General features: G+C 39.7%; 1 pseudogene; it reads right to left on the bottom strand.

Annotated features, from left to right (window-relative positions):
- Positions 1-7,414: 7,414 nt before the first annotated feature.
- Positions 7,415-8,245, bottom strand: LOC122896595 (annotated as a pseudogene).
- Between the last annotated feature and the right edge of the window lie 1,548 nt (positions 8,246-9,793).

The raw sequence follows: 9,793 nt of genomic DNA, 5'->3' as shown, positions 1-9,793 counted from the left end.
ATAGTTTGGCGACTGTGGCCATTGCTGCTATAAACATTGGGGTACAGATGGCCCTTCTTTTCACGACATCTGTATCTTTGGGGTAAATACCCAGGAGTGCAATTGCAGGGTCGTAGGGAAGCTCTATTTTTAATTTCTTGAGGAATCTCCACACTGTTCTCCAAAGAGGCTGCACCAACTTGCATTCCCACCAACAGTGTAAGAGGGTTCCCCTTTCTCCACATCCTCTCCAACACATGTTGTTTCCTGTTTTGTTAATTTTGGCCATTCTAACTGGTGTAAGGTGATATCTCAATGTGGTTTTAATTTGAATCTCCCTGAGGGCTAATGATGATGAGCATTTTTTCATGTGTCTGATAGCCATTTGTATTTCTTGATTGGAGAAGTGTCTGTTCATATCTTCTGCCCATTTTTTGATGTGTTTGTCTGTTTCGTGTGGGTTGAGTTTGAGGAGTTCATTATAGATCCTGGATATCAACCTTTTGTCTGTACTGTCATTTGCAAATATCTTCTCCCATTCCGTGGGTTGCCTCTTTGTTTTTTTGACTGTTTCCTTTGCTGTGCAGAAGCTTTTGATTTTGATGAAGTCCCAGAAGTCTATTTTCGCTTTTGTTTCCTTTGCCTTTGGAGACGTATCTTGAAAGAAGTTGCTGTGGCTGATATCGAAGAGATTACTGCCTATGTTCTCCTCTAAGATTCTGATAGATTCCTGTCTCACGTTGAGGTCTTTTATCCATTTTGAGTTGATCTTTGTGTACGGTGTAAGAGAATGGTCGAGTTTCATTCTTCTACATATAGCTGTCCAGTTTTCCCAGCACCATTTATTGAAGAGACTGTCTTTTTTCCACTGTATATTTTTTCCTGTTTTGTCGAAGATTAATTGACCATAGAGTTGAGGGTCCATATCAGGGCTCTCTACTCTGTTCCACTGGTCTATGTGTCTGTTTTTATGCCAGTACCATGCTGTCTTGGTGATCACAGCTTTGTAATAAAGCTTGAAATCAGGTAAGGTGATGCCGCCAGCTTTATTTTTGTTTTTCAACGTTTCCTTAGCGATTCGGGGTCTCTTCTGATTCCATACAAATTTTTGGATTATTTGCTCCAGCTCTTTGAAGAATGCCGGTGGAATTTTGATCGGAATGGCATTAAAAGTATAGATTGCTCTAGGCAGTATAGACATTTTAACGATGTTTATTCTTCCGATCCAAGAGCATGGAATGGTCTTCCATCTTTTTGTGTCTTCTTCAATTTCTTTCATGAGTGTTCTATAGTTCCTCAAGTATAGATCCTTTACCTCTTTAGTTAGGTTTATTCCCAGGTATCTCATGGTTCTTGGTGCTATAGTAAATGGAATCGATTCTCTAATTTCCCTTTCTGTATTTTCCTTGTTAGTGTATAAGAAAGCCACTGATTTCTGCACATTGACTTTGTATCCTGCCACGCTGCTGAATTGCTGTATGAGTTCTAGTAGTTTGGGAGTGGAGTCTTTTGGGTTTTCCATATAAAGAATCATGTCATCTGCGAAGAGAGAGAGTTTGACTTCTTCATTACCAATTTGGATACCTTTTATTTCTCTCTGTTGTCTGATTGCTGTTGCTAGGACTTCTAATACTATGTTGAACAAGAGTGGTGAAAGTGGGCATCCTTGTCTTGTTCCTGATCTCAACGGGAAGGCTGCAAGCTTTTTCCCATTGAGGATGATATTTGCTGTGGGTCTTTCATAAATAGATTTGATGAGGTTCAGGAATGTTCCCTCTATCCCTATACTTTGAAGCGTTTTAATCAGGAACGGATGTTGGATTTTGTCAAATGCTTTTTCTGCATCAATTGAGAGGACCATGTGGTTCTTCTCTCTTCTCCTATTAATTTGTTGTATCACATTGATTGATTTACGAATGTTGAACCATCCTTGTAGCCCAGGGATGAATCCCACCTGATCATGGTGGATAATCTTTTTAATGTGTTGTTGGATCCTGTTGGCTAGGATCTTGTTGAGAATCTTAGCATCCATATTCATCAGTGATATTGGTCTGAAATTCTCCTTTTTGGTATGGTCCTTGCCTGGTTTGGGGATCAGGGTAATGCTGGCTTCATAGAAAGAGTCTGGAAGTTTTCCTTCTGCTTCAATTTTTTGAAACAGCTTCAGGAGAATAGGTGTTATTTCTTCTTGGAAGGTTTGGTAGAATTCCCCAGGGAATCCGTCAGGTCCTGGGCTCTTGTTTTTTGGGAGATTTTTGATCACTGCTTCAATCTCGTTATTAGATATCGGTCTATTCAGGTTGTTGATTTCTTCCTGGTTCAATTTTGGTAGTTTATATTTTTCCAGGAATGCATCCATTTCATCAAGGTTGCTAAGCTTATTGGCATATAACTGTTCGTAGTAACTTCTGATGATTGTTTCTACTTCCTTGGTGTTAGTTGTGATTTCTCCCCTTTCATTCATAATTTTATGAATTTGGGATTTCTCTCTTTTCTTTTGGATTAGTGTAGCCAGTGGCTTATCGATCTTATTGATTCTTTCAAAAAACCAGCTTCTAGTTTCATTGATACGTTCTACTGTATCTCTGGTTTCTCCCTTATTGATCTCAGCTCTAATCTTGATGATTTCCCTTCTTATGTGTGGAGTTGGTTTGATTTGTTGTTGATCCTCCAGTTCTTTAAGGTGTAGAGACAGCTGGTGTGTTCTGGATTTTTCAATTTTTTTGAGCAAGGCTTGGATGGCTATATATTTTCCCCTTAGGACCGCCTTTGCTGTATCCCATAGGTTTTGGACCGAAGTGTCTTCATTCTCATTGGTTTCCATGAATTGTTTCAGTTCTTCTTTGATCTCCTGGTTGATCCAAGCATTCTTAAGCAAGGTGGTCTTTAGCTTCCAGGTGTTTGAGTTCCTTCGGAACTTTTCCTTGTGATTGAGCTCCAGTTTCAAAGCATTGTGATCTGAGAATATGCAGGGAATAATCTCAGTCTTTTGGTATCGGCTGAGTCCTGATTTGTGACCCAGTATGTGGTCTATTCTGGAGAAGGTTCCGTGTGCACTTGAGAAGAATGAGTATTCTGCTGTTTTAGGGTGGAATGTTCTGTATATATCTATGAGGTCCATCTGGTCCAATGTGTCGTTCAATGCTCTTGTTTCTTTATTGATTTTCTGCTTCGATGATCTGTCTAATTCTGAAAGAGGCGTGTTAAGATCACCTACGATTAGTGTATTCATATCAATATGACTCTTTATCTTGATTAACAGTTTTCTTAAGTAATTGGCTGCTCCCATATTGGGAGCATAGATATTTACAATTGTTAGATCATCTTGGTGGATAGTCCCTTTAAGGATTATGTAGTGTCCTTCTGTATCTCTGACTACAGTCTTTAGTTTGAAGTCTAATTTATCTGATATGAGAATCGCTACCCCAGCCTTCTTTTGAGTCCCATTGGCATGAAAGATGCTTCTCCACCCCTTCACTTTCAGTCTGCGTGTATCTTTAGGCTCAAAATGGGTCTCTTGTAGACAGCATATGGATGGGTCCTGTCGTTTTATCCAATCTGCAACCCTGTGCCGTTTTATGGGTGCATTGAGGCCATTCACATTGAGAGTGATTATTGATAGATACGTTTTTATTGACATCGAGTTACCTTTGAAGTCTTTCTTTCTGTAGACTGTCTCTATATTTCTGTTCAATGCTATTCTTGGGATTTTTCCTCTTTTATAGAACCCCCCTTAATATTTCCTGCAGTATCGGCTTGGTGGTTGCATAGTCTTTTAAGTCTTGCCGGTCTTGGAAACTCTTTATCTCTCCATCCATTTTGAATGTCAGTCTTGCTGGATAAAGTATTCTTGGCTGCATGTTCTTCTCATTTAGTGCCCTGAATATATCTTGCCAGCCTCTTCTGGCTTGCCAGGTCTCTGTGGACAGGTCTGACGTTATTCTGATGGGCTTCCCTCTGTAAGTAAGGAGCCTCTTTGCCCTGGCAGCTTTCAAGAGATTATACCTACAATTATAATTTCTCAATTTGACTATCAGGTGTCGTGATGTTTTTTTGGAGTGTATAATCTTGGGTGGAGACCGTTCAGCCTCTAGTACATGAACGCTGGTTTCATTCGCGAGATTCGGAAAGTTTTCATGAAGGACTTGTTCCACGACATCTTCTAGACTTCTTTCTTTCTCCTCCCCTTCAGGAATTCCAATAATTCTGACGTTGGAACGCTTCATGGCATCACTTATTTCCCTAATTCTGCTTTCGTGGGATCTAAGCTGTTTGTTCCAGGCTTCCTCCTGATCCTTTCTCTCTATCTGTTTGTCTTCCAGATCACTAATTCTATCTTCTGTCTCAGTTACCCTAGCTTTGAGAGAGTTTAGATTGGATTGGAACTCATTGAGAGCATTGTGGACCTCCTCCCTGGTAGCTTTAAGCTCCGCCCTAACATTGTGAACATCCTGTCTGGTCGCTTTCAGTTCGGCTCTAATCAATTCTGTTTGGTCATCCATGGCTTTCTCCAACCTAGCTATTGCCTGGATAATTGTTAGCCTGAATTCTCTTTCCGACATATTGTCTATGTTGATAGCCGTTAGCTCTGTTGCGGAAGGTCCATCCTCTGTATTTTTCTTCTGTTGGGCATTCCTCCTCCTAGTCATTTTGGTGGGAGAAGACTGAACAGATGTAGCTGGATGTATCAACTCTGGTGCAGTCAAGGTGCACCCTGGAACACTTCCTGATCTCCGTCTCAGAAGCCTCAGTCTGGGTGCAGAAGCTGAATAAATTCCCCCTTGGATGCTGGCAGTGCAGGTTCCAAGTTAAAGACCCTGGGGGCGCAGGATCTTTTGCTCGTCCCCAAAGCCAAGGCAGTGGCGGCTGTCTGGGAGCTCCTGACCGCCAGAGAGGTTCCAAGCAGCGATCGCACACTGAGATTTTGCCGCTGGCCGGGGCTGGGAGTGCCCGGCTTGCGCGCACCTCTTTTCAGAGGCGGCTGTGGGTCGGGCGCGCGTCTGGGGCACTGAGAACGGGGCGCTGGTCCGTAAGCCGCAGGCTGGGCTTTTGCGCGCCTCTGTCCGGGGAAGAGTTTCGCGGGCGCGAGGCTTAGACTTTGAAACAATGGCCCGGGTCTAGAAGCGCCCCAGGGCCTTAGAAACCCAGGAGAGCTGGAGCGACGTGCACGCGCATCTCAAGCTTTGTGGTAGGGCTAGCGCGCGTTCTGCAGACCGGCTCCCATCCCCTCACAGGAGCCGGAACCCCGCGCTCTGGGGCACGCTGGCGGCTTAGGGACCAGGAGCCGGTTTCTCCGCCGCACTCTCTCTGCTTCCGCGCCGGGGAGGCCGTCTGGGACCGGGGACTCAAGCCCCTGTCCCTAGCCGCCCCGATTCCCACAGTTTGCCCCCGCGATCCTTTGCTCTTTTGGAGTGCTTTCAACCAGTCTCCGAGTTAATGCTGGTCCCCAGACGCAGGGCACTCTCGCTCGTATCGGGGTATTACTTTCCCACCAGTCGCCTCTGGTGGCTCCCTCCCCCTTTTGTTTATCTTCCGATCTCAGTCCGCTGTTCCCATTCCGCTTTACCTGCTCACTGGCGTCTTCTGCCCCTGTAGAGATCCAGACGTGTATAATTCTGATCTCAGGCTGATTTCATGGGTGATCAGAGTTCTTTGGTAGGTAATCAGCTCACTTTGGGGTACCAGCTGAAAAGACGCCTCTTCCTAGTACCCCGCCATCTTGTCCCCCCAATATTTCTTTTTCTAATTTGTACATTAATGTAGCAGAATACATGATCACTGCCCTCATTAAGGACTAGAATCTTGCCAGTAACTTGGAGGCATTCCGTGTAATCCTACTTATTGTCCTTTTCTTCCACCATCACCCCCCCACCCAGATTTTCTATTAATTCTTAAATCAGTTTTGGTGGTTTGTGTGTTTCTAGGAATTTGTCCATTTCATCTGGGTTATCTAATTTTTTGGCATATGATCGTTCAAAATATTTTCTTATAATTCTTTGTATTTCTGTAAGGTCTGTAGTAATGTCCCTCTTACATTCCTGATTTTAATAATTTGAGTATTATATTTTTTGGTCAATCTAGGTAAGTTTTTATCATTGTGTTATCTTCAAATAGTGAAATTTTTGTTTTGTTGGTTTCCATTTTTCTATTCTTTTCATTTATTTTTGCTCTAATCTCCATCACTTCCTTCTTTCTGCTAGTTTTGGATGTGGCTTTCTCTTCTTTTTTACCGACTTAAGGTATAAAATTAAGTTATTGATTTGCAATCTTTATTTTTAACATAGATATTACTGTTAAAAATTCCTGCAAACACAATTATCGTTTTGGTATGTTGTGTTTTCATTTTCATTCATCTCAAATTATTTTGTTTAAGGGGTTGCTATTTAGTTTGCACATATTTATGAATATTCTAGTTTTCCTACTGCTATTGATTTCTAGTTTCATTTCCTTGTGGTCGGATAAGATATTTTGTACAATTTTAGTATTTTAAAATTCCTTGAGACTTATTTTTGCAGCCTTACATGGCTCATTCTGGAGAATGTTCCATGTGTACTTGAGGAAAACATATATTTCAGTGTTGGTAGGTGGAGTGTTCTGTATATGTCTATTAGGCCAAGTTGGTCTGTAGTGTTGTTCACATTTATTTCATTATTTATCTTCTGTTGAGTGGTTCTAGTCATTATTGAAAGTAGGATATTAAAGTTTCATACTATTATAGAACTGTTTCTATAATTGTCAGTTTTTGCTTCATATATTTTGTGGTTCTGTTTTTAGGTGGAAATAAATTTATAATTGATGCATCTCCTTAATAGATTGACACTGTTACTGATCTATAAGATCCTTCTTCATTTATAACAATTTTTAACTTAAAGTCTGTTTTGTCTGATATCAGTATAGCAACACCAGATCGCTTTCTGATACTATTTGCATGGATATATTTTTTCCATCCTTTCTTTTTCAAGCTATTTGTATCTTTGGATCTAAGGTATAACTCTTAAAGACATCATATAGTTGAACCATTTTTTAACATACATTCTACCAATCTCTGACTTTTAATTGGAGTCTTTAATCCATTAAATTTAAAGTAATTACTGATAAGTAAGGATTTACATAGGCCATTTGTTATTTGTTTTCTATATGCCATACCTTTTATGTTTTACAATTTTTCATTATAACCTTGTTTTATGATTTTTTTCTTGTGTAACATTTTTATTACTGCCTTCTTTCTTTCTGTCTTTCTTCTTCTTCTTCTTTTTTTTTCGTATATCTTAAACTTTTTTCTTCATGGTTACTGTAAGGATTACAACTAACAACTTTATTTTTGTGTTGTTTGCTGCATTTTCTTCTCCTTCTTCTTCTTATCCCCCTCCTCCTCTTCCTCCTCCTCCTCCTCCTCCTTCTTCTTCTTCCTTATGTTCAGTTAGCTGCATTATCTTTAAGTATAAAGACTTCCAATCATATCACCTAGAGACCATTTTACCATTGTTTTGTTTGGCCATAAGTTTTTTTTTTTTGCTCTCTTTTCAGCAATGATAAGGTGGAAATCCTTTACATAGAGATGAAAAATCCATGATTTATTGCTTTTTCCAGTAACAAAAATGTTTAAGAGCCAGGTGGCAAAGCTCTTGCCATTGCCATCTTTCATATGAACTACATCAGAAGAACCAGATTGTGTCTGTTGGTGATCACACCAATTCTTCCCAGATCAGCGTCTCTAATCACCATACAGAGATTGCCAGTGTCAAAATTGATCAAGTCAGTAATCTTTACACTCTTCAAATCAATCTGAACAGTGTCATTTTCCTTGATGAGGGGATCGGGATAGGAGATGGTATGAACATCATTGGTCACCAGATCAGGGATTCCTTTTGTCCCCAGAAAGTTCTTTCTCACTTTGCACAGCTTACACTTTGTCTCCTCAGGTGTAATATTATGAACTGCAAAGTGACCCTTGATGTCATAGATGAGGTGGGAATTCTCCCTAGTCTTGTCAGTGCTGACAACATTCATATAACCACCAGTGTGGGTTATATCAGGTTTGACCTTGCCATTAAGCTCTTGATAAAATACTGCAGACAGATCTTTACTTGATCTTGTTAGGGTACACTTAAATCTGTTCCTTAGGAGAAATCGTGAGAGAGAGAGACAGTCTCTCAGCTTATGGGGACCAGTTAGATGGATGAGGGACAAACACAGTGGTCAGTTTATTCAATGTATGCTTTGGACCTGATACATGGTTCAGATGCTTCTTGGGACCATGGAACATGGCTGTGCTAGGCTTAACTTTATAAAAGTTAACTTTTAACTTATAACTTTTAACTACTAACTTATAACTCTTAACTTTACAAAAAAAGTTTGAATTAATTCCAGTTTAGGTTAAATAATATATAAAACAGCACCTTTATAGATATATTACCACTTATGTTGATATTGCACATTTTTTTAAACTTTTTAAATTTTAAACTCAATTTAATGAACACATATTGTATTATTAGTTTCAGAGGTAGAATTTTGTGATGAACTAGTTGCATATAACACCCAGTGCTCATTACATCAAATGCTTTCCTTAATACTCATCACTCAGCTACCCCATTCCCCCATCCACATCCCCTTCAGCAACCCTCAGTCTCTTATGGTTTGCCTCCATCTCTGTTTTTTTTCTTCATATTTTAGTTTTCCTTTCCTTCCCCTATGTTCATCTGTTTTGTTTCTTAAATTCCACATACGAGTGAAATCATATGGTATTTGTTTTTCTCTGACTGACTTATTTCACCTACCATAATACCCTCTATTTACATCCGTCTTATTGCAAATGGCAATATTTCATTCTTTTTGGTGGCTGAGTAATATTTCATTGTATAAATGTATACACCATATCTTCCTTATCCACTCATCTGTCAATGGATATCTGGGTTGTATCCATAGTTTGGCTCTTGTGGACATTGTTGCTATAAACATTGGGGTGCATGTGATCCTTTGAATCACTGTATCATTTGGATAAATACTGAGCAGTGTAATGACTGGGTCATAGGGTAGCTCTATTTTTAACTTTTTGAGAAACCTCCATATTGTTTTACAGAATGGATGCTCCAGTTTGTATTACCTTCAACAGTGTGAGAGGATTCTCCTTTCTCTACCTCTTTGCTAACACCTCTTTCTTCCTGACTTGTTAATTTTAGCCATTCTGATGGGTGTGAGGTCAAATCTCATTGTGGTTTTGATTTGTTTTTCCTCGAGTGATGTTGAGCTTTTTTTCATGTCCATGTTGGCCATTTTTATTTCTTATTTGGAGAAATGTCTGTTCATGTCTTCTGCCCATCTCTCTACTGTATTTTGTGTGTGTGTATGTGTGTGTGTGTGTGTATTGAGTTTGATAGGTTCTTTATAGATTTGGGGTATTAGCCCCTTATTTGATAAAAGATTTGCAAATATCTTCTCCCATTCTTTAGGTTGCCTTTCAGTTTTTGTGACTTTTTCCTTTGCTGTGCGAAAACTTTATCTTGATGAAGTCCCAAAAGTTCATTTTTGCTTTTGTTTCTTTTGCCTTTGGAGACGTGTCTAGCAAGAAGTTGCTGTGGCCAAGGTCTAAGAGGTTGCTGCCTGCATTACTCTCTATAATATTGATGGATTTTTGTCTTTAATCCATTTTATTTTTGTGTCTAGTGGAAGAAAGTGGTTCAGTTTCATTCTTCTGCCTGTGGCTGTCCAATTTTCCCAAGACCATTTGTTGAATAGACAGTCTTTTTTCCATTCAATATTCTTTTCAGCTTTTTCAGAGATTGCTTGACAAGAGAGTTGAGGATTCATTTCTGCT

This window comes from Neovison vison, chromosome X (genome assembly GCF_020171115.1).
Source record: "Neovison vison isolate M4711 chromosome X, ASM_NN_V1, whole genome shotgun sequence".
Taxonomy (NCBI): Eukaryota; Metazoa; Chordata; class Mammalia; order Carnivora; family Mustelidae; genus Neogale; species Neogale vison.
This window is presented reverse-complemented; position numbering and strand designations above follow the sequence as displayed.